Genomic DNA, 25,580 nt, shown 5'->3' on the forward strand with positions numbered 1-25,580 from the left:
CCTGCGCTTCCCCGGGGAGCCACCGTCGCCGGGGAAGAAGAACGAGGAGGGGAGCGAAAGGACGGCGGCGGGAAAACGGGAGAGGGAGGAGAAGAGGGTTCGAGGGCAAGTAGGAAAGGCGGGGAGGGACGGACGGAAGAACGGACGGCCCGACAGACTGCCCGGGGAGGGGGCCGCCTTCGAGCTTGCCCGGCCCTCGGCTCCGGCCCCGGGCGGCCGCGGCGGCGACGGCGGCGGCGCGGGCGAAGGGCGCGGCAGGCTCTATCGAGACAATAACCCCGCCGCCCGGCTCTGGGGGCGGCGGCGAGGAGGAGCTGGCGGCCTAGCGCGGCCGAGGCTCGCCCAGCGCCCCGGCGGCATCTTGGCCCCTGCCGGCCGGGTTCCGCCGCCGTCGGGTGTGCGGGGCGCGCCGGGCGCCCGGAGCCCGAGGCTCTCGGCTGAGGCCCCGTGCCCTCCCCCTCCCCGGCGCGCGCGGAGCTGGTTTTCCGGGTTCCCCTGGACCGAGCTGGATTCTGCTTCTGCGCCAAGGCAGGAAGTGAGTTTCGCACGGTAATTCCGGGCGGTGTCACGAGTGAAAAGTTTTTTTTCGGCGGAGATCCTAGTTGGGGCTGGGAAACTCCTGCATAACTCGAGACCAGGAAACCGGCGCGTTTCCCAACCCCCTCCAAAGCCACCTACTCGTCCTACTGCGGGAGGCCACTCCACATCCGTTCTCACCGGAGAGAGAAATTCGGCTGGATCCAAAGTGACTAATGAAGGGAAGGAAATCATGTCAGGCGAAGCCTTGAAAAAGCTGCCCTGAGACACTGCCCGACCGAAAGGTAATTTTCACGAAAAGCGTCTAAGAGTTAAAAAGCTCTTGGGCCGGGAAAGAGAGGATACTTTAGTGTTCCTCACTTCTTCCCAAGTTGCCCTAGATTAATCTTTTGTAGTGTCGGACTGGATAGTCTTTCAGGTGCTAAAGAGTAGAATTGATTTTTCCTCCTTTCTACCATCTGGACTCTGGTTACTTTAGAAGAGATCGTAAGAATGTGGTGAGACGAAAAGTTTTGAGCAATCGGAAGAAAGAGTGCCTTTGTTCAGCACTAGGTCCAGAAGTTTTAGTTTCCTAGAACATACGCAATGTATAGTTTTTATTTATTACGTTGCTGAACCTGGCAACTTGTGTTTTGGAAAAAAGTTAGGTCTCTGCAGAGACGGATTTACTGTTGATGAGATGGCTGCCACATTTGTTTATCCTGTTACCGATTATTTGACTTTTGCGTTAATTATATATATAGTTGTTGTTTTAGTTTCAGCCCTTAGAGATGTATTTGGTTGGATTTTGTAAACAAATGAACTTTGCTATTCTTTGTGTTTTTTTAGGTGGATAATGTATTTCTTCAGTAACTGGTTCCTTTCAGACACTTACAGTCATATAATACTTGTTTGGTTAATTAATCGAAAGCAAGCGTCTGCTTAATTTTTCTTATAACTGACCTAAGTAGGAGTAGGGGAGAGTAGTTAAGTATTACGGATAGAGTTGTAATTAAAGAACAAAGTAGTTTGATCTGTTAGGGTTTCTCTGCAGTTAAGACCAGAATGTATAGAAAGGGAAGTAAAATGCTTAAAACGATTTTCATGGGAGTCATATTGATTGTAATAAACATCTGTCCTTTTTGAATAGTACAGTGTTTACATTTTGGTATCGGCCCAAATGTTTTGGCCGGTTCTGCCTAATAAGTGATAGGTACCTACTCTGGGGGCAGGAATTAGTGAAGCATGGGAGACATTCCGCCAGTCAGTTACAAACACTTCTAAACCAATCGGTAGTCTTTATAGATAAAACGGAGTTTCTTCGCAACAAACACAATTGGCTTCTTTATTGGTGTTTTGTTAGGCTTATATTTTTTTTTTCTCAGTACTTTTGTGTTAAAGGAGATATAATACTGTGCTTTTGAATAAATATTGAATACGTCTGGCATCCTGTTGGTAATTATATTTCAGCTATAAATTAATATCTAGTTTGCTCATGCTACCCCATGAAAAATAGTTGGCATTCTTTAGTTCAGAGAAAAGATAGCTTTGGAGAGCAGGATCAAATAATTTCACAACTTGTTATTATGTTAAGTACATTTCAAAATGGGAGTCTTTTGACTATCTGTTAATATATATTGTGATTTTGTTCCCCCAGAGTGTAGTCTCTGGAGATCCTTTATAAAAATTTATTGTTTATTTATTTGTATTGGTAAGATTGTGAACCATCAGGTCATTCCTGTTAGGTCCAAGTAGCTTTATCAAGGAATTTAAAGTGTATAACTGATCTGCTTTATAATTTTGGGACGTAATGTTAGGCAAGGAGAGAGGTTATTCTTGGGCATCTGAAAGAGCAGAAGAAAATAGATGGCATTGAACTTCATTTTCCTTATATGGCTTATACTTGGCCTCAGAGCAACAGAGCCTTAATAGAGCAAGTCTTTTATAGAGAATTATCACTTTGTGAAGATGTTTCTCTGCATTAGTAAATTTTACAAGTGAAAAGTATAGTAGCACTTGAAAATGACTGCTTAAAACCCTGTTTTTAGATCAAGTTCTTGATTTTTTTTTTGAGGGATCAGAAGTAAGTTTAGATACAGACAGCACACTTTAAAAATGTGAAATGTTCACCTTTATAGAACCTTTGATTCCTTTTGTCCCATAAAGGCAAAATTTACTTTGTGGTTTACTGAGAATTTTGTTAGTTTAGTCCCGAATTAACTTAATGAATTTTAAGCTTTATGCTATTGTCAAAGGGTATATATTTTCAAATCCTTGTTTAAAATGTGATCATGGTGTGAAAAGAGGTTAAAGAAAGATGATAATCAGTTAAAATATTTTCAAGTGACCTTTCATTTTGAGTATTCTTCTTAGCATTCTATGGGTTTTCTTAGATTAAATTGGCAAATCTAGAGTACTTCCAAAGGTTTTGTTTACATTGCCCAAGATACATATTTCATGGCACTCTTTATAGAAGGTACTGAGGAGTTTTCAATAGTGATAAACTTAATCCTTCAACTAATTAATTCACATAGTATGAAGTCCATCTGCTATTTGAGGTGAAACTATTGCACGCTTGTATGAAAAGCTTACAGTGGTTCAAATAGGGAAACCAAATTTTTATTGCATGCTGTTTCTTAATGAACTAGTTAGAGAAATTATACATATATCATTAATAAATGTCTAAATTTACTTCTTTTAATTCAATAGTGATATTGAACTCTTTGTAGTAAATGATAACTTAAACAATAATTTCAGAAAATTAGGTGCATATTTCAGTATTTATTTTAAATGTTTATATAGGTAACAATTTAGAGTCTAAGCTGTTTGGGTTTAGAATAGATTATGGCAGTGTTTACAAAGTATTTGGCTTTATGCAGAATTTTAGTGATGTTGCATAGCAAAGTAATTTTCTTTTTTGTGAGTGCTATGTAGCCAGATTCTTTTTAAACATGCTTTGTTGCTTGCATTTTTCATTTTGACTCTTTCCATTGCCCATCTATTTCCCTGTTAGGTGCTTTTCTTCTAAAGAGGTCTTTCTCTTTTCCTTTCCTGACAACATTAATTGTACTTGTGCTTTGCTGTTCAAAATAGATGATTCAGTTTTTGCATGTACAGTTTGCTCTTGCCATAGAAATATGTACATGAATTAGGCTCTATAATACATACTTTTGAATTTTGTAAGGAAATAAGCTCAGCACTTCGATCCCCTGACTCCACATTTTTTGTTTCTTTCTTGGTGCCTTTCATCACTAACTCTTGACCCCATGCTACACTCATTTTTCAGATTTACCTTTAGCTTTCTGCTCAGTCTTATGTTTCCTAATTGTAAAAAAGCTATTATTAGGCTTTCTTTTCTAATTTCTTTAGCTTCCTATTTTTCTGGTTCAGTTCATTGACTTCCCCTATTTTTTCCATGTTCAGCTGTTGTTTTTTGGTATGTTGTCCTTCTCCTGTTTTCTAAACTTGGAGTCCATGCTCATCACCTAAGAAAACTGTTCACAATATAGTAGAAAAAAATTTATTCGGGGGCACCTGGGTAGATCTAGTTGCTTAAGCATCCTCTTGGTTTCTGCTCAGGTAATGATCTCAGGTTTAGTGAGTTCAGTTTCCGCCTTGGGCTCTGTGAATGCACAGAGCCTGCTTGGGATCCTCTCTCCTTCTCTCTGCCCCTCCCCTGCTTGTGTGCTCTTTCTTTCTCTCAAAATAAATTTAAAAACTTAAAAAAAAAAAAGAAAAGAGAAAAAATTTATATGCCCCATTTAATTATAAGTATCTCTTTTGCATTCCTATTCAGTTTACATGCCAGTGTTTTAACCTGATGCTCATTAATATATTTTGTTTTTATTTATGTTTACTGAACTCTTTTTTTGTTTGTTTTTTGAATACCCTGGAATTACCTGTTCAGATAACATCAGGTTAATGACTGTATTAAGACTCTGTACAAACCCCTATACCTTCTTGTTTGATTATGCTTTTGACCTCTTAAAACATACAAGCTTGTATCTCTGTGTTTCTCTTCTCCGTTTTGTTCCTTTCCTTTCTGTCCTACCTCTCAAGTTAGATGTCTTTTCTGTCCTAAAATTTTGAAATTGCCTTCCTTTGTTTTTATGAAATAAGCACAGTGGAAATCTATCATCATTTAATTCTTGTCACTTCAAATTTTGTTCCAGGTACCACTGGTTGAAGCTTTATAAAGCTTGCAGGCTTTATAAATTATAGTACATAAGACAATAGATTATCTAAAAATTAAGTTAGTAAACAATACTATCTGGAGATTATTCATGATTTTACATATATAGAATGTAGTATGAAAAAGTAGAAAATAAAAAGACAAGTAATCAAAATAGGTGTGGTAATATTTGGGGACATCAGTTCTAGGGACATCTTTATTCAGAGCCCATTTTTGGTACTTAGTGAATGGTTTGCTGGCTTTTTGCTGTACTAGAAGGAGTGAAAAAGGCAGCCTGTGAAATATGACCTTTGGTGTTATCCAGAGGAGTATGAAAACGGAGAGAAGACTGAATAACTTAGGAAATAGGGTAGTCTCAAACAACTTGCTTTGGGACAGTGTGCCTTATACATTGCATTTGTCCTTTGGCAAATTCACTCTATTATAGCATAGTATAATTACAAATAATAGTAGTAGACCTAAGGCAACTGTTCCAAACTTTTTGTTCTTAGGACCCATTTATACTCTTACCAATTACTGAGAACTTCACTGAGCTTTGGTTTTTGTGGGTTATATTTATTTTATTTTCCATATTAGAAAATTTTAAATATCAGTTTGTTTAAAAACCATAAACCATTACTTGTTATGATGACATCAATTTAATAAAATAAAACAAAACAAAACCAACTATTTTCCGAAACAAATCTTAAGCAAAAAGAGTGACACTGTTACATATTTTTGTAAGTCTCTTAATGTCTGGTTAAGTAGAAAACAGCTTGATTCTCGTATCTACTTGTATATTCAATCTTGTAATATGTTGTTTTGGTTGAGGTATATGAAGAAAATCCAGCATTATACAGTTATGTGGTTGGAAAAGGAAGGAGTATTTTCATAGCCTTTTTAGATATGGTGGATATTCATTGATACCACACCAAAATTTCTTAAAGGATAGCTGCAGTGCCCATTCTGACAGTGTATCACTGAATTTTCCATATCTTGTTATCTGAAAATCCTTTGGTTTATCTTGAACTTTGAGTGAATCTTTTACCTGTTTATGATTTTGTGACGTTGTTTGAGAAATACTGGTTCATTGAGTTATATGTGTTCCAAATGTTGATGCATTTTACTAGGTAGTAACAAACAAAAGAAAAAAATTGTTAATATCCCCACTAATTCCATCAAAAAAGTCTAGTATTGTGAAGCTGTCAAGTTCAGGGTGACAGATAAACATTTTCCACATTTCTAAATTTTCACTTGGAAGTTTGAATATTAATCACTGGTAACAGATACTGTTAGTGTGTTTCCCTTGAAGTTGCAGGCTTAGTTGGTTTATTTTTGAGAAAATGTCTGCCAGATTCCTAAGTCTACAAGCATAGTTTTGTCATTTGTTCTTTTAGGTCAAAATGCTGTTTCATGAGAAAAAGGCTAATTTAGCTCATAATTTGAAGTAATTACATAAGTGATTTTCCTCAACATTGCCATTCCTTCACATAAAATGTGACAAAAACATCTAATAAATAGTTGAGATTTAATAAAATTATTATTTAAAAAAAATTTTTCTTAACATTTAATTATTTTTGAGAGACAGAGAGAGACAGAGCATGAGCAGGCGAGGGGCAGAGAGAGAGGGAGACACAGAATCCGAAGCAGGCTCCAGGCTCCGAGCTGTCAGCACAGAGCCTGACACGGGTCTCAAACCCACAAACTGCGAGTCCATGACCTGAGCCGAAGTCAGACGCTCAACCGACTGAGCCACCAAGGCGCCCCAATAAAATCATTATTTTTAGTGTTTATTTTTTGAGAGAGAGGGAGACAGAGTGTGAGCGGGGAGGAGGCAGAGAGAGAAAAGGAGACAAAGAATCTGAAGTAGGCTTCAGGCTCTGAACTGTAAGCACAGAGCCCAATGCTGGGCTCCAACTCTTGAACTGTGAGATCATGATCTGAGCTGAAGTCGGGCACTTAACCTGTTGAGTCACCCAGGCTCCCCAAAACTATTTTTCTTAAAGTTTATTTACTTATTTTGAGAGAGAGAGAGGAGAGGGCCAGAGAGAGAGGGAGAGAGAGAGAATCCTAAGCAGGCTCCACACTGTCAGTACAGAGCTCAAGGTGAGGCTGCAACTCATGTACAGTAAAATCATGACCTGAGTGGATATAGAGTCTGTCGCTTAACTGACTGAGCCACTCAGGTGCTCTGTAAAATTATTTTTTACTGCTTTATTAAAGATATTAATTGAAAGTGGCACTTAAAAAGAATCTGGAAATTGACTATAGAGAACAAACTGATAATAGTGGAGGGAGGTGTGGGTTAAACAGGTGGTGGGTATTAAGGACGGTACTTGGGATGAGCACTGGGTGTTATAAGTAATGAATCACTAAATTCTACACCTAAAACTAATATTTAAAAAAAATTTTTTTAATGTTTATTTATTTTTGAGAGAGAGAGAGACAGAGACAGAGCACGAGCAGGGGAGGAGCAGAGGGAGAGGGAGACAGAATCCGAAACAGGCTCCAGGCTCTGAGCTGTCAGCACAGAGCCTGACGTGGGGCTTGAACTCACAAACCGTGAGATCATGACCTGAGCCGAAGCCGGACGCTCAACCAACTGAGCCACCCAGGTGCCCCCTTAAAACTAATATTTTGCTGTATGTTAACTAGCTGGACTTTAAATAAAAACTTGGGAAAAAAAAAGAACTCTGGGAGTATGAAGTATTGCTTGTATAGCTTGATGCCAGTGCCTTTTCACTAAGGTGCTAGCAGTTTTACCCACCATATTTTTGCACCATTGCTGTTGATATAATGGGAAAGGGCAAATGATGTTTCAGTATTATTATGAAAGTCGTTTTGATCTTGAAGACGCTTGGAAAGTGTCTTAGGACTTCCAAGGTCCGTGGAGCACACTTTGCACTTTGAAAACTTTAGGTGAATGTTGGGATTTATGGAGCTTTCATAACTTCTTTTGATTTTGTGTGTGTGTGTGTGTGTGTGTGTCTGTGTGCTGGTATTACATTCTGAAAGAATCCTGAGGCTTGATATTTTAGCTCATCAATTTGGTCTTCAGTTCTTTTCAATTACTTTATGTAGTGGGGAGAATAGAGATTCTGGGAACTCTTGCTTTTTCATAGGAGTTGATTTTTTCTTTGTAGTTTTGTTTTTGGTTTACTTGTAATCTGTTGAATCTCTGAGATAAAACTTTGTACGTGGTCTCTTCTTTTCCCCCTCTATTAACAGTATAGGAGATTTGATCTTATTGTGCTTGGTATATCCATCCTGCTTCTGGTTTTTCCTCAAGTGTCAGAGTTTTCATTGTGGTTAAAGGTTTCTATTATGGTCCAGATTGCATGGTATTGGTCATTTCATGGTATTCTCCCAGCCCATGTAAATCCCTGTTATTCTGGCTTTGGTATATTTATTTAGGTAATGGCTTTCTCCTTTAGGCTATGTGGGTAGCTTGTCCTCTTACACGTGTTTCCTGTCCCTCAGGGGGATAATATTCCACTGTTTTCACAATTATCCTGCCCAAGTGTCAGATCTCCCACAGTACAGAGAGCTTGCTGGAGGCCTTAACCATGCAGCTGTTCTTCTATGGTTTTATTACCTGGCTCACTGCCCAGGACACACTTCTCCTGATCCTTCTTGGTAAGGAAACTTACTCTTTTTGGAGATCCCTCTTTATGCTTCTTTTGTGTATGTGGTTCCTCATATGTGTTGTGTTCTCTTGTAATCTCCCCACCCCCATTCATTTTGGATTCTCTACAAATTCCATTCTATGTTATTATCTGTAGATATACCCCTCCCTGATACTGCTATAGATTTTTTGTAATTTTTCTTTCATATTTAAAAGTTTGGAATAATGACAAATATACAGAAAAGTTGGAAACATAATACAAAGAACTTTTGTGTTCCTGAACTGTGTGAAAGTAAGTTGCCTACCCAGTAGTCTATTACCCCCAAATACTTTAATGTTTATTTTTTTTTTTTTTACAAATAGGGACATTATGCTATGTAACAACATTATAACTATCAAAATTAGGAAGTTAACAAAGAATGCATTACTAACAGCTAAATCTCACCAGTGTCCCTCTGTCTTTTAAAGCAAACAGATCCACTTTAGAATCTTGGATTACATTTAGTTGTCACGTCTTTTAATTTCTTTTAATCCAAACAGTTTCTGTGTTTACTTTCAAGGATTTGGCACTTTTGAAGATTATAGATCTAGTTATTTTGTAGAGTCTGTGATGTCTTTATGATTAGATCTTTGATCAGATTTTCATTAGATGATTGATTAAATTTATATTTTTATGATCAGATCTTTGGCAGGGTTATCATGGAAGTGATGCTGTATTCTTCTCATTGCCTTTTATCAGGTAGTAGGCAATTTCAGTTTTCCTGTAATTGATGATAGTCATTGATTATGTGATTACAGTTGTAATTACCAGATACCTCCTATGTCAAGGTATCCTTTCCTCATTTGTAATTAATAAATATTTGGGGGGTAGATACTTTGGAACTATGTAAACATTTTGTTTCTTATTTTTAAACTTATTTATATCTACATGGATCATGGTTAGCTATTCCATTCTCTGGGTTATAATCCATTATCATTTATTTTGATACTCAAATTGTTCTTGATTTGTCTAGTGAGAACCCCTTCCAGCTGGTTTATTTTACTTTTGTCCTTTTTGTTAAACTTGCCTTCTTGAGTACTTCTTTGTATTTAGCATAATATGGTGTTCCAGAGTTACTGTTCAACTAGTGTCAGTTATTTTTAGGGGAAAATGGTACTTAGAAGCCAAGATCTTAGCAGTTGTTGTCTTCATTGCTCTTGGGGTGTTGCTACCCTCAGGCCTTCTTCGTACATAAAGCTAGGGGATATTCTTTTCTTTTTTAAAGCTTATTTATTTATTTTGAGAGAGAGAGAGAGAGAAAGAATTCCAAGCAGGCTCTGCACTGTCAGTGTGGAGCCTGATGCAGGCCTCGAACCCATGAACCGTGATATCATGACGTGAGTTGAAACCAAGAGTTGGATGCCCAGCCAACTGAGCCACGCAGGTGCTCCAGCTAAGGGATATTTTTATATGTACACACATATACATTCACATTTAGCATATATTTCTTTTTTTTTTTTTTAAAGTTTTATTTATTCATTTTGATAGAGAGGGTGTGAGCGAGGAAGGAGCAGAGAGAGGGAGAGGGAGAGAATCCCAAGCAGGCTCCGCACTCAGTACTGAGCCTGATATGGGGCTCAAATTGATAAACGGTGAGATCATGACCTGAGGTGAAATCAAGATTTTTCTGCTTAACTGACTGAGCCACCCAGGTACTCCACGAGTATATTTCAATAAATGTAAAATGATTTCTTAATAATACATCCAATTCTAATTCAACGCAACAGGGTTCATTTCTTATGTTTTCCCTTTCCATAGTTGAATTTATCTTTGACACTGAGAACTAGTTTTGTTTCTATACTTTTTTTGATGAGGGAGATGAAGTAAACATTTATTCACACAGACATTTCAGATAGAAGCTCTGTGGTCAAATTAATTTTCAAAGTATTTCTAAAGGGATAAAATTCTAAAGTGTAATATTTGTTACAATACATTTAGATGAAATATTTCATTCCTTAGTAATCCCAGGTTACTATGCGAAAAGTGGCTGGAAAGAGTCAGTCCTTTTAGTGTTTACCCTGGTATGTCCTTGTGGAGGTAATGTTGGAGCTCAATTTTAGTAGAGTGCAGTGATTTTGATGTAATTGTGTTTTTCCACATTGAGGTTATATTGTTTGCATGATTCCAAAGTTTGATGCATGGATCTATCTTCTTGTTAATGATGTCCTTGGAATTTCGAACCTTAGACTAAATCTAGAGTCTGGAGGGATAGGTAGGGATCAGATTGTTTTGTTTGTATTAGGACCAATGCAAGAAACCTGTAATTTCCTTGCCAAGGCTATCACTTAGCCTAGAGTAAGTTGGTTTGACTTCCCCATCCCTGGAGATTTTGAAGTGATTTAAGAAGTATACTAGGGTATCTTTTTGTGACTGCAATTAAGATTTACTCTTAGTCTTCTAGGAAAAGATAAGGATCCTGGCAGCAGCACATAAATTCTTTGGATGTCCTGTTAATCTCTGGGGACTTCAAAGATTTTTGTTAATTATCCTGGGAGTAACTGCAGAATAACAGAGGCTGTGTATAGTAGACGCACTTTGATTTGTCAGAGATACTTGATATCAACATAGTGTCTTGTCTGCTCTTTTGAAAACCATCCCCAAGCCAGAAACCCTGGGAATTTTCTTCTTGACGTTAGTTACTGAAATCAGTACTACTTCTATTAGTTCTTTCCTTTAAGTATCTATAGAGTGAGATATTTTAAGGTAGGCTAGGAAGGCTGGTAAGGTACAAAGCAGTGAGAGGCTTTTGGTAGGCAAAGAGCTAAAAATTATGGTAAATTTTTTTCTGATAATAAAAATTCAAATACAGAACCATATAGCAAACCATAATCCCATCTCCTAGAGATACTCATATCAGTGTGTTATATGTTCTTCTGAACACTTATGTATGTATTCTGAGGCAGTGAGCATATATATATATATATATTTTTTTTAAATATAAATGGGAGAATGTATTTCATTTATGTGGAGACATAGTAGGCATATATATGTGTTAATTAGCATTAGCATTATTTCTGTGTTGTTATACATGACAGTACTGTACAGAGTATGTGTTCTCTGCGCATAAATGTTTGTACTTTTTTAAAAAAAATTTTTGGTAATGTTTATTTATTTTTGAGACAGAGAGAGATAGAGCATGAATGGAGGAGGGTCAGAGAGAGAGGGAGACACAGAATCTGAAACAGGCTCCAGGCTCTGGGCTGTCAGCACAGAGCCCGACACGGGGCTTGAACTCATGGACTGTGAGATCATGACCGGAGCCGAAGTCGGACGCTTAACCGACTGAGCCACCCAGGTGCCCCTAAATGTTTGTACTTTTATATGATTTTTTTTTCTGTTGGATAAATACCCAAATTGCATTTGCTATGTGTGCACTTCAAATTGATTGATAGAAGCAAATTCCTTCTGAAGATTTTGTATCAATTTATATTTTCACCAATAGTATGTAAGAGTACCTTTCTATTTTTTTTATATTAAGCATAATTTATTGTCAGATTCGTTTCCATACAACACCCAGTGCTCATCCCAACAGGTACCCTCCTCAGTGCCCATCACCCACTTTCCCCTCTCTCCCACCCCCCATCAACCCTCAGTTTGTTCTCTGTATTTAAGTCTCTTACGGTTTGCCTCCCTCTCTGTAACTCCCCCCCCCCCCATGTTTCTCTGTTAAGTTTCTCAGGATCCACATATGAGTGAAAACATGTGGTAACTGTCTTTCTCTCTCTGACTTGTTTCACTTAGCATAATACCCTCCAGTTCCATTCACGTTGCTGCAAATGGCATGATTTCATTCTTTCTCATTGCCAAATAGTATTCCATTGTATATATAAACCACAATTTCTTTATCCATTCATCAGTTGATGGACATTTAGGCTCTTTCCATAATTTGCCTATTGTGGAGACTGCTGCTATAAACATTGGGGTACAAGTGCCCCTATGCATCAATATCCCTTGGGTAAATTCCTAGCAGTGCTGTTGCTGGGTCATAGGATAGATCTATTTTTAATTTTTTGAGGAACCTCCACACTTCTCCAGAGCAGCTGCACCAGCTGCATTTCCACCAACAGTGCAAGAGGGTTCCCGTTTCTCCACATCCTCTCCAGCATCTATAGTCTCCTGATTTGTTCATTTTAGCCTAAGAATACCTTTCTAAGTCCATTCTTGAACAAATTGGATATTAGCTATCTTAAAATACTTGTGCAAATCTGAAACCGGTAATAAGAACACAGGCTTTGGAGTCAGATTGCCTAGTTTTAAATGTACTACTTACTAATTGTGATGTTGGCAAGTTCAGTATAAGAATTCTTTTAGGAATATTACATTTTTGTGTGCCTTTTCTGTTTCACGTGGATTTAGTTGGTTTGTTGCTTATATGCTTTAGTTATGGTGTTTGCCATATAGAAGTTTAAATTTCAGTGTAATCAAATTAGTCAATATTTATTTTGGGGTTTAATGATATTTTTGGAAAGGATGTGTGCCAAGATTATAAATATAATAACCTAAGTTTTGCCTTAAGGAGTGAAATAATCATTTGGATTTATTCTTAATCATGTTTTTATCTAGTTATATCACCATTTGTTGAGTAAATCATCTTTTTAACTAAAGTTCTATCTTTATCAATAGTAAATTTCCACATATACTTATGTCAAGATTTTCTTTTTGTTGTCTTTTTTGTTATAATACACTGCTGTCTTGATTTTTTTTCTTCATTTTAGTATGTTGATATCTGAAGGTGTTGTTTTATCACTGTACTTTAAAATGAATTTTCCAGGTGCACTTGAATCTTTTTTACTAATTTCTAAATACTTGTTGGTGTGTTGATTGAAAGTACTTTAAATTCATAGATTAATTTAGGAAGTACAGTAACTTGTTTTGCGAGCATAATTCGTTCTGGAAACATGGCTGTAATCCAGAGCACTTGTATGTCAAAGCAAATGTCAAAAATCATTGGCTCAGTTGTGATCAAGTGACATTACTCATATTACAAGACATCACTCATTTATCAAGTTAAAATTTGATTTTACCTTGCTCGTCTTTGGTACGCCTTGTGGAACACTCAGAGAACAAGTTACTCACAATCCGACGTTTTCCTGGAATTGATACCTCAAAAGTAGCATATCTCTTTATAGGAACGTGTAAATTTTCCATTTATTTAATAGTTTATGCTCTTCACTGGCAATTATGATTTTCTTTCTTATTCCATCCATGTTTTTTTTATTAGTAATATGTATTTCTTGTAATTATTAAAGAAGGTGTATATTTTTGCTGTGTTTATTTTCACAAACTTAAGGAAGAGTGAGAGCTGTTGCTGTTATGAATGGAGCTGTTTTATCAATTGTATTCTTATCTGGATATTTAAGTGAAGGAGATTGATTTTTTTTTTCATATGTTATTACCTACTGTATTATCCTGAAGACTTTAAAAGAAATTGCTAATAGATTTTTAGTTGATGTCCTTGGATCTTCCAGGTATATAATTATAGGTGTAATGGTGATAGTACTTTTTATTTTTAATGCAATTATAAATATATTACTTAAATTGTATATTCTCGTATTTTTGTTATTTAATGTGTATACTAACAAGTAATTAATAACCATCTATTTAACTACAAAATTCCTTTTTAAAAAAAGTTTTTATTTAAATTCTAGTTAACATACAGTGTAGTATTAGTTTCAGGTGTACAATGGGTGATTCAACACTTCTATACATAACCCTGGGGTCATCACAGAAGTGCATTCCTTAATCCCTGTCACCTGTTTCACCCATCTCCCCACCCACCTTTCTTCTGGTGACTATCAGTTTGTTCTCTGTTAACTACACAGTTCTTCCCTCAGTTTCCTTCCATTGTTTGAGACCATCCTCCAACATTAGGGTAACATTTAATCTTCAGTAATGGGATAGGGAATTTTTATTGCTGAACAGGAGCTTGTATTTAATCATACTGTATTTGTTTTCTTAACATTGTTTGGCTGTGGGATTGGGCGGGAGAAAAACATAATCTGCTAAACTGAGTGTGATTGGTTAGAGAAATAAAAATCCTTGGGTTGATTTAAGTAGAAGTTGGTGCCTTCTACTACTATTCGGGCCCCTTAATTGCCTCTTGAATGTATTTTCATTAATACTAGAATGGCTTCTTGAACCTTCTTTTGTGTTTTTTAAGAGGTTTAGAAGTGAATTTTAATTCTTTTCCTTTTCTTTTTTTTTTTTTTTTTTTTTTTTTTTTTAGAGAGGAGAAAGAGCATGGAGAGAAGGATAGAGGTGGGGCAGCAAGAAGAAGGGAGGAAGGGGGGAGGATATCATAAGCAGGCTTCGTGCTCACCGTGGATCCCACAACCCTGGGATCATGACTTGAGCAGAAATCAAGAGTCAGACACTCAACCAGCTGAGCCATCCAGGTGTCCCCAATCTTCTTGTTTCTTAACTGCTTTTTGATTTGTCTCTGAAAAAAATAATACCAAACATTTTCCTTGAACTCTTAGTACTTAGTTTGATGCTCAGTAGTAATTATGTATATCATTAAATGACAGTTATTTTGGTCTTTTGATTATAATAGTAAATCTCTACTTAGAGTAGTTTATACACACTAAATGTTGTTGTCACTTTATATGTTTCACTGGCCTGCACCTTATCCTTCCTTGTAATATAATTAATAGATAATTTGGTGTGAATGAAAGATATGTTCCCCAGAATGCTGATATTTTTCTTATATTCAATGGCTTTTGTCACTGAAAGTGACAAATTTAGAAAACAGTGTAGTTTCCATAACTATCCTACTTTTTTTTTTTTTAATGTTTGTTTATTTTTGAGAGAGGGAGAGAGACAAGATTGTGGGCCGGGGAGGGGCAGAGAGAGAGGGGACACAGAATCGGAAGCAGGCTCCAGGCTCTGAGCTGTCATCACAGAGCCGGATGTGGGGCTTGAACCCAAGACGTGTGAGGTTATGACCTGAGCCAAAGTAATACACTCAACCACTCAACCACTCAACCGAGTGAGCCACCCAGGTGCCCCTACGTTTGTTTTTGTTTGTTTGTTTGTTTGTTTGTTTTTTAACTTAACAGAAGAGGAAACTATTGACCCAGATGGGGAAGTGAAATCCTAGAGGTCATTTAGTTTGTTAGTGATATAAATGAGGTTAGAAAAATAAGTCCAATTTTCCTGATTATATTGGTTTTTCCTTTACACAGATACTTTCTTACGTATTTTCTGAAGTATACATTTTCTGTAGAATAGCACTTTGTTTTGTGCCACATGTTTGTTTTTTGCCTTTTAATTTTCATTCTTCCCCAGCTTTATTGAATTACTGACATAAAACCTTGTGTAAGTGTATGGTATACAGTGTGTTGATCTAATAAATGTATATTGCAGTATGATTGCCTCCCCTGTTAGCTAACACCTTCATCACATCTAAGTACATAATTACTTTTTCTCTTAGCAACTTTCAATTTTATAACATAGTGTTGTTAACTATAATCAGTCACAATGCTGTGCATTAGATCCCCAGAACTATAGTTTTTTGTTTTTTTTGTTTTTTTCTCCTCAGAACTATACTTCTAGGGGTACCTGGGTGGCTTAGTCAGTTAAGTGTCTGACTCTTGATCTCATCTCAGGTCATGATGTCAGGGTCATGAGTTTAAAACCCATGTTGGGTTCTGCACTGGGCATGGAGCCTACTTAAAAAAAAAAAAAAAAAAAAAAAAAAAGAACCATACTTGTAACTGGAAGCTAGAATAGCAATAGTTTCCAAATATTTTTAATAGATATCATAGAAAACCAAGCTATGAATTCACATAAATGATGAAACCTTGAACTAGTACACCCTTTTTTCCCCATCTTTGGCAGATGCCAGTTTGTTATAGATGATCATTTTTAAATTTAGAAATAACTGGAATACAACTCAGTTTATAAAAAATAAGTAAACATCTATATTTGAGCCAAGGAGATCCATGGAAAGGTTTATGATAATCCAGTATGTAACTGAAGGAAAGGTGCAAAATAGTAAATAAAAATCACATGCATTTCTACCTCTGTGGGATAATCACTATTAATATTTTGTTGTGTTTATTTCTAGTCTTTTCTTGAGCTTGTGTATTTGTGCATGAGATGATATGCTTTTTGTTTAAAAGAAACAAAAACTGTTCCTAACTTTGTGCTCTTTTTATTACAAGCAATTTTGTTTTATGTTTGATGAAATTTTATATATTTGACATTCCCATCCATTTTTTTCATAGCATGGTATTTAACACACAATGAATATATTCTTGGTATCTATTAATTTATATGTAGTTATCGTACTGAGAATGGTATTTACTTTAAAAAGACAAGACAAATGCTAATTTACTTTTCCTCCACTTTTTAAACTACTATTTTCTGCCATGCATCGGATACATAGTATTATTGGGCACTTTCTTCAGAGTAATGTTTAATTCTTTGAACTATGTATGAAGTAAAGAGGTTTCACTGTACCCATTTACAGAGCATAGTTTCTTCCTGTACCACAGTGTCTCACCTATCAAGTCTACTTCCCATGTCAGAGCATGGACTTGAGACAGATATTTGGAGGACCATATGGCATCTAAAACAACATTTAAGCACCTAACTTGTGCTAAGAACTGTCCTAGGCTCAGGGGAGAAGACAAGGAACAAATAAATATATTGTCTTCCTTAATTATATTCCTACTCTGTAAATAGCCCTATCTTTATTTTGATAAATAAAGAAACTGAGGTACATAGGGATTCTTTGGCCAGGATCCATTGTTCTTTTCAGTGTCTTTACTTAAGCATTTAGTTTGCTATGTAACTTTCTAGCATTTTTTGTTTGATCGGTGATTGTTTTATTTTAAGTAATCTTTTTACCCAATGTGGGGCTCTATCTCAACCCCAAAATCAGAAGACGCATACTTTACTGACTGAGCCAGACAGACGCCCCAGTTGGAGATCTTTTCAGCTAACAAATACAAGGTCAGTCTTTTTAATGGTTTTTCCTTTTTTTTTTTTAAATTTATTTTTGAGAGAGAAAGAGAGAGACAGACAGTATGATCAGGGGAGGGACAGAGAGAGAGGGAGACACAGAATCTGAAGCAGGTTCCAAGCTCCAAACTGTCAGCACAGAGCCCTATGTGGGGTTCAAACCCACGAACCATGAGATCATGACCCTAGCCGAAATTGGACGCTTAACCAACTGAGCCACTCAGGCACCCCCTTGTGTGTTCAATTTGACTGTTATGTTTAATAGTCCTTCTTAAATATAAGATTTGAGGTAACTTTTAATACGATGTGAATGTTATAATTTTTAGAAAATCATGGAAACCATGGAAAGAAATAAGGAAATTAATAGTTTTAAAGTAATATAGTATGATTAGTCTGATAGACCAGATGTGGCTGTGCTTCCTGGGAGCCAAGGTTCTCATTACCCTAAATAAAGAAATGTATCACAAGTCCTCCAGAGGAGACAAAAGATTTTCCTGGCAATTCTAAATGATTTCTGAAATCTGAATTCCCTTATGTAAGAGCTGTTGAGTAACAAATGGGCAATATTGTTGGTGACAGTTAAGTAGCTCATATTCTATGGCTCTCAGGCTCTTTTTCATAATGATTTATTTTATTTTTTTTTTAATTTTTAAAAGTTTATTTTTGAGGGTGCAAGAGAACCTGCTCATGCGCAAGGAAGAGAGGGGCAGAGAGGGGCACAGAAGTTCTGAAGAGGGCTCTGCACTGACAGCAGTGGCCCTGACATGGGGCTCGAACTCATGAACCACGAGATTATGACCTGAGCCAAAGTCAGATGCTCAAATCAACTGAGTTACCCAGTCGCCCCTGATATAGTTCATTAATTTTTTTAAATAATTTTTTTAATAAAGAGAAGGGTATAACATAAAAAGCTGAGTGAAGATGGCTTGTATATAAGGATAGGATGATGTAATTCAAAATAATAATTTTTTTTTCTACTTTAACTTAATCTAAGGGTAAAATAAACATGGATACCCCTCCACTTATCATTGTTCTAATTTGGACTTTTGCTAGCTGGATAGCAGATTATTTCAGGATTTTGTTTTCTAATGAAGGAATAGCATATCAATTCAATTTCACTTATTGGTGCACTGGAAATCAGTTGAGGAAATGGTTGTTTATTTTCATATTATGAAAGTTGAGAAGTATTTATGTCTGAAAGAAGGCTATTCCTTCTCTACAAAGTGTTCTTGGCCATTATAAAGGAGGCACGTTTAAATCTGCTCCTGGCACGTAATGTAGATGCTTTACTGAGACCACTAAAACACCAAAGAATATGATACAGATGATTTTAGCTTAAGAGGTTTTCAGTTTTTCCATTAGTATAACCATTCACATGTTTGCTATTAAAAAATGCTCATAGTCCCAGGAAATGTCAGATTTTGAGCTGCATGGTGTGCCAATTTGCTTGACTGAGTTGGCTTTGAAAAGAAAAACTTGGGGTGCCTGGGTGGCTCAGTCGGTTAGGCGTCCGACTTCAGCTCAGGTCATGACCTCACAGTTTGTGGGTTTGAGCCCCGCTTTGGGCTCTGTGCTGACAGCTGTGTGTCTCCCTCTCTCTCTGCCCCTCCCCCACTTGCGCTCTGTCTCTCTCTCAAAAACAAATAAAACATTGAAAAAATGTAAAAAATGAATAGAAAAAAAAGAGAGAGAAAGAAAGAAAAAAAGAAAAAGAGAAAAACTCTTAGAGGCGCCTGGGTGGCTCAGTTGGTTAAGTGTCCGACTGTGGTTTAGGTCTTGATCTCGTGGTTCATGAATTCAGGGCCCCACGTTAGGCTCTGTGCTGACAGTTCAGGGGCTCCATCTCAGGACCGCAAGATCATGACCTGAGCCAGTTATCAAGAATTGGATGCTTAACCAACTGAGCAACCCAGGTACCCCATAGAGTGAGGTATTATTTAACACTGAATGATTGCATGTTGTAATATGAATGTCACTGACAGAAATTGTAATTTTTCCAGTTTAAGTATAGCCATTCCTTTTTCCATAAGAAGTATCAGGACTAGCTGTCCTTTTTTAAAATAGTCTTGATTTTCCAGACGAATTTTAGGTTCACAGCAAAATGGAGCATAAGGGTACAGAGATTTTCCCATATACCTCTTGTCCCCATACATGCACAGTGTCTCCCATTACCAGCATTCGCCACCAGAGTAGTTACATTAATTACAGTTGATGAACCTACAGTGACATACAATTATCACCCAAAGTTGATGGTTTATTTTAGGGTTCATTCTAGGTGTCTTACATTCTGTGAATTTGAACAAATGTATGATGACATGCCCATCATTAGAGTATCAGACTGGACAGTTCCATTGCCCTAAAAATCCTCTCTATTTCTGTCTCATCATCCACCTCCCACCTTCAACCCCTGGAAAGCTCTGATGCATAGTTTTGCTTTTTTCAGTATATCATATAGTTGTACTTTTGTATATATGTGTATATAGACTTTTCAGAATGACTTCTTTTACTTTGCAATATGCATTTACAATTCTTCCATGTCTTTTCATGGCTTGATAGCTCATTTCTTCTTAACTCAGAATAATCCGTTTACTGAATGCACCAGTTTATTTATCCATTCACCTATTGAAGCAGGTCTTCGTCGCTTCCAAGTAATGACCGTTAGGAATAATGCTGCTGTAGACGTCTGTGTGCAGGTTTTTCTGTGGTCCTGTTTTCACCTCCTTTGGGCAAATACCAAGGAACACAACTGCTGGATCATGTGTAAGAGTATGTTTAGTTTTGTAAAAAAACCTCCAAACTGTCTGCCAAAGTGTCTGTACAGTTTTGCGTTCCCACCAGCACCGAATGAGTTTCACATCCTTGGTAGCTTTTGGTGTTGTCAGCCTTCCGGATTTTGGCCACTCTAATAGTTTGCAGTGGTATGTCATTGTTTTAATTTGTGTTACCCTGATAATTTATGACATGGAGCACCTTTTCTTATGCTTATTGGCCATCTGTATTTTTTCTTTAGTGAGGTAAGTATTAAGATCTTTGACCTATTTTTAAATTGGATTGGTTTTCTTATTGTTGAGTTTTCAGAGTTCTTTGTGTATGTTAGGTAACAGTTCTTTATTAGATGTGTCTTTGCAAATATTTTTTTTGCCAGTCTGTGTCTTATCTTCTCATTCTGCGGACATGGTCTTTTGCAGAGTAGAAGTTTATGATTTTCATGAAGTCTTACTTGAATCTTGCTTTTTCTTTTTTTATTTATTTTGAGAGAGAGTGTGAGAGTGAGAGAGCGGGGGGAGGTCAGAGAGAGGGAGAGACAAAGGGTTCACACATCAGTGCAAAGACACTGAGCTTGAACTCATGAACCGTGAGATCATGACCTGAGCCGAGATCCAGAGTTGGATGTTTAACTGTCTGAGCCACCCAGGCGCCCCTCATGAATCTTGCTTTTGGCATTACATCTAAAAAATCCTTACCATAAACAGAGTCCTTTAAGTTTTGTGCTGCCTTATCTTCTAGGAATTTTATTGTTTGTGTTTTACATTTAGGCCTATGATTCTTTTTTTAAAAATTTTTTTACATTTATTTATTTTTGATAGGCAGAGAGAGAGCACAAGTGGGGGAGGGGCAGAGAGAGAGGGAGACACAGAATCCAAAGCAGGCTCCAGGCTGTCAGCACAGAGCCTGACGCAGGGCTCGAACTCACAAACTGCAAGATTGTGACCAGAGCCGAAGTTGGACGCTTCACCGACTGAGCCACCCAGGCGCCCCTAGGCCTATGATTCTTTTTTTTTTAATGTTTTTATTTATTTTTGAGACACAGATAGACAGAGCATGAGTGGAGGAGGGGTAGAGAGAGGGGGAGTAGAGAATTCGAAGCAGGGTCTAGGCTCCATGCTGTCAGCACAGAGCCTGACACGGGGCTTGTACTCACAAATCATGAGATCACGACCTGAGCCGAAATTGGACACTTAACCAACTGAGCCATCCAGGCACCCCTAGGCCTATGATTCATTTTGAGATAATTTTTGTGACGGATGATACAAGGTCTATGTCTAGATTCATTTTTTTGCTTTTGGTTTCCAGTTGTTCTGGCACCGTTTGTTGGAAAGACTGTGTTTGCTCCATTCACTTGTTTTTAAGGCTGTATTTTTAAAATTGCACAAAGATATTTTATGGATTTGTGTTTGCTTTTTCTCAGAGAAAGAGTCATTATGAATTGATAAGTTATTCTAAAGGTGTCAGCGATGTCATTTTTTCCTATCATCTATTTTGACATAAACAGGATATTTGAATTGAAATTTTAGAATGGTTTCTACCCATAGGACATGCATGATATTTTATTGAAGAAGACTCCCAAGTCCATATGCATATAGGTGTTTTTTCAACAGGAACATTAAAAGTGTAATTTATTATCATATCAGTCTTGGCATTTGTGGACCTTCATTGTCCTTTCAATGACTGAATCATTGATGTCATGTAATACTCTTAAACTTGGAGTCTTTTTTAAGTAATCTCTCCATCCAGCATGGGGCTTGAACTCATGACTCTGATATCAAGAGTCTCATGCTTTACCTACTGAGCCAGCCGGGTGCCCCTATACTTAAGAGTTGTAAAACTTGCCTCTTACTTGTTGATTGACCTTTGTTTATATTTAAATATGAAATATCTAATTTGGAGGGGTCTCAGAGTTCATTGTATGTGAATGAACTGGGCATAAAACACTGGCACTTCTTAACTGCTCTAGCAATAATATTTTTTTGCTTCCTTTTCCACAGAGAATTTTAAAGAAATTTATTATTTGGGGAACCTGGGTGCCTCAGTCAGTTAAGCATCCGGCTATTTTTTTTTTTAATTTTTTTAATGTTTATTTCTGAGAGAGAGAGACAGACAGACAGACAGACCTTGAGCAGCAGAGGGGCAGAGAGAGAGGAAGACACAGAATCTGAAGCAGGTTCCAGGCTCCAAGCTATCAGCAGGGATCCTGATGTGAGGCTCGAACCCACAAACTATGAGATCGTGACCTGAACCTAAGTCACACACTTAACCAACTGAACCACCCAGGTGCCCCTACCATCTGACTCTTGATTTTGCCTGAGGTCATGATCTCACAGTTCATGAGATCAAGCCCATGTCAGGCTCTGTGCTGACAGTGTAGATGGAGCTTGCTTGGGATTCTCTCTTCCTCTTTGTTTCTGCCCCCCTCCCTGCTTGCACACTCTCCCAAAATTAATAAACTTAAAAAAATTGTTACTTAACAGAACTACTTTCAGAAGTAATGTTTGAAAAATCAAGGCTGTTTTCCACACATTATAAATTAGATAAGTCCAGGAGGACATAAGTATATGCGGGAAATTTCTACACAGAGTGTGTACAGTGAGTAAAGACATGGGACTATGGAGCCAGCAGGGCTGAGCTCAAGGACTGTTTATGACCACGTGCTTAATACAACCTAATTAAGCAACATCGGTTCCTCATCTGAGAAATGGGGATAAAATTAGGACCTCCTTTACAGGATTATTCTGAGAAATAAATGAGATTACACATATAAGCATTTAACAGAATACCTGGCACTGAATAGCTATCACTAAATGCCCATTTTTCTTGTTATTTTCTATCATCAAGTAATGGGATTTAATCCCTAAACTTTAATTTAAATTCTGACTTGTAAACATAGATATTTCTCATAACCTTAGAAATAACAGTAGTTAGAAATTTTCAGTTCCACTTTGGTTAAATGGAATAGTTTATAAAAGTTGGCAATACAGCAAGATAATGTTGTAAATTGTACATTCTCTACAATAGTGATTACTTGCTAACCTTTGGGATTCCTTCAAAGCCTAAACATCATTCTCCTACAAAATAACAACAAAGGAAATAGTTTTCGGGCATCCAGACATCATCTTAATAAAATGTTTTTTTTTTTTGCTTTCTAGCAAATTCTTAATGGTTGCCCTTTAGTGTTTTTTTTTTTTTTAATGTTTATTTATTTATTTTGAGAGGGAGCGAGAGAGAGCGTGAGCGCTGTGTGTGCGCGAGCGCTGGGGAGGGGCAGAGAGAGAGAGAGGGAGTTGGAGAATCCCAAGCAGGGTCTGCATTGTCAGAGCAGAGCCTGATGCAACTTTGAACTTAAAAACCGTGAGATCATGACCTGAGCCAAAATCGAGAGTCAGATGCTTAACTGATGGAGCCACCCAGGCACCCTAGTCTTACTTTCTAAATTGAATTTGTCTTGTATCCCCTATTATGTTTCTAAGCCCTTTGTGGTTGGAAAACTACATATTATCCTCACAATACCTTTGTAGTAAGGCATTCAGTAAATAGGGAACTAAATGAGGTGGTTAAAAAAAGAAAAAACAGTGTTTGAGTAATAGAGTGTAAAATTTTCCTTTTATTCTTTTCTATAGGTATGATGCTATTTTACTTAAAAAAAAAATAGGTAAATCTTTAGGGGTGCCTGGCTGGCTCAGTAGGAAGAGCATAGGACTCTTGACCTCAGGGTTGTGAGTTCAGTCCCCATGTTGGGTGTAGTGATTACTTAAATAAATAAAAATTTTAAAGTAATAGATGAGCCTTTAGCCCTAAGGCATGTTTGGGATGATTTAATAGAGTTGCAGATCTTACACCCACAATATTAATCTGAATCCTAACAATTTTGTCAAGTGGTGGTATTTTTAAGTTTTACTGATGTGTTAATAGTTAATAATTAAGCTGTAAAATTTTTCTGTAACAAGTGTTGAGAGTGATCTGGTTTTCTTTCGTTGAAAGGTTTGTGATGTTTATAATCCTACCCAAACTAAGTTAACCCCAAAGCAAACACAGCTTTACAGAAAAATGGGGGTCTAAATTGGCCTCTTGTTTTTGTTTTGCTGATTGTTACTTTTTGCTGTTCTTTGCTTGTGGTTTCTTGCCTTGAACCCAGGAAAAAATATGAGGAAATTCCCCTTAGGAAGTTAGGGCCTTGTCTTCATCATTTGAATTTGCATTTTAATAGAAGTTGGTTTTAGAGGGTCCAGAATGTATAACTAAGGGTGGAATTTCAAGCATTGTGGCATTCATGATCAGGATTCTCAAATAAGGTCATGTTTTTCAACAGATTTAGTTTAGTTTCTAGGGCAGTGTACACACTGCATAAAAACAAATTTTATTTATAGACCTTTTCATTTAAAATACCACATAGAGAACCAAAGAAGTAATTAGTATGTTGAAGTGGCAGGTGGAATGAGGAGTCTGTGGTAAGGTCAGAGATCTATCTGAGCAAAGGATTTAATTCAATAGTAAAATTATACAAAGCTAAATTGGGATTAGATTATGGAATTTTGGGTGTAAGTAATTTTTCTTAAATTTTTCAAAGAAGGGAGGTGGTAAATAATCTTAAGGAAAAAGTCAGGTGCTACTGAAATCAGTTTGGAATCTGTTGCATTAGTATGTAATAATGGCATTAACTGGTGTCGTATTTTTTTATAAGATATTTTTCTATTGAGTTATAAGTCATACAGTAAAATTCACCTGCTTAAAGTGTAATTCAGTAGTTCTTAGTATATTTATATTATTATAATATAATATATTATATTATTATATTCTTCATATATTTATAAGGCTCTGTAACCATCATCACTATCTAATTCCAAAACATCTCATCACCCTAAAAAACCCTGTACCCATTGGTAATTGTTCTTGTTGCCTGCTAGCCCTAGACCCTGGCAACCATTAATCTTTCTGTTTGTATGAATTTGTCTATTCAGGACGTTTCATAAAAATGGAATCATACTATATGTGGCCTTTTGTGTTTGGATTTTTTACTATAGCATAATGTTTCCAAAGTTAATCCATGTTCTATCTTTATCAGTAGTTAATCTCTTTTGAAAGCTGAATAGTACTCCATTGTGTGGATAGACAACATTTTGTTTATCCATTCATTAGTTGATGTGTATTCAATTGTTTCCATTTATTGGCCACTATGGATAATGCTGCAATGAACTTTATAGGTTTTTCTGCCAGTGTATGTTTTCACTTCTCTTGGTTATATGCCTGTGAATTGAATTGATGGGTCATATGGTAACTATGTTTAACTTTTTGGAGGAACTGCCAAACTTTTTTTCCAAAGTGACAGTACCAATTTACATTTCCATCTGTGATGTATGAGGGTTCCAATTTCTCCACATCTTCCCTGTCACTTGTTATTTCCTGTCTTTTTGATTATAGCCATCCTTAGTAGATGTAAAAATTTATTTCATTGTGGTTTTGATTTGTGTTTCTTTAATGACTGATAA

The 25,580-nt window shown here is 36.9% G+C and overlaps 1 protein-coding gene across 10 annotated transcripts in view; it reads left to right on the forward strand.

Annotated features, from left to right (window-relative positions):
• Positions 1 to 550: 550 nt before the first annotated feature.
• Positions 551 to 25,580, forward strand: part of ERBIN (erbb2 interacting protein) — a 127,732-nt gene continuing 102,702 nt past the window's right edge. For 9 of the 10 annotated variants that reach the window (XM_027040879.2, XM_027040888.2, XM_027040909.2 and 6 more), the window contains exon 1: positions 551 to 821. The gene's annotated coding sequence lies outside the window, so the exon portion shown is untranslated. Of the gene's footprint in view, positions 822 to 11,485; positions 11,660 to 25,580 lie in introns of all 10 variants that reach the window. The other variant, XM_053223418.1, reaches the window with a different exon arrangement.

Source organism: Acinonyx jubatus, chromosome A1 (assembly GCF_027475565.1).
Source record: "Acinonyx jubatus isolate Ajub_Pintada_27869175 chromosome A1, VMU_Ajub_asm_v1.0, whole genome shotgun sequence".
In the NCBI taxonomy this organism is placed as follows: Eukaryota; Metazoa; Chordata; class Mammalia; order Carnivora; family Felidae; genus Acinonyx; species Acinonyx jubatus.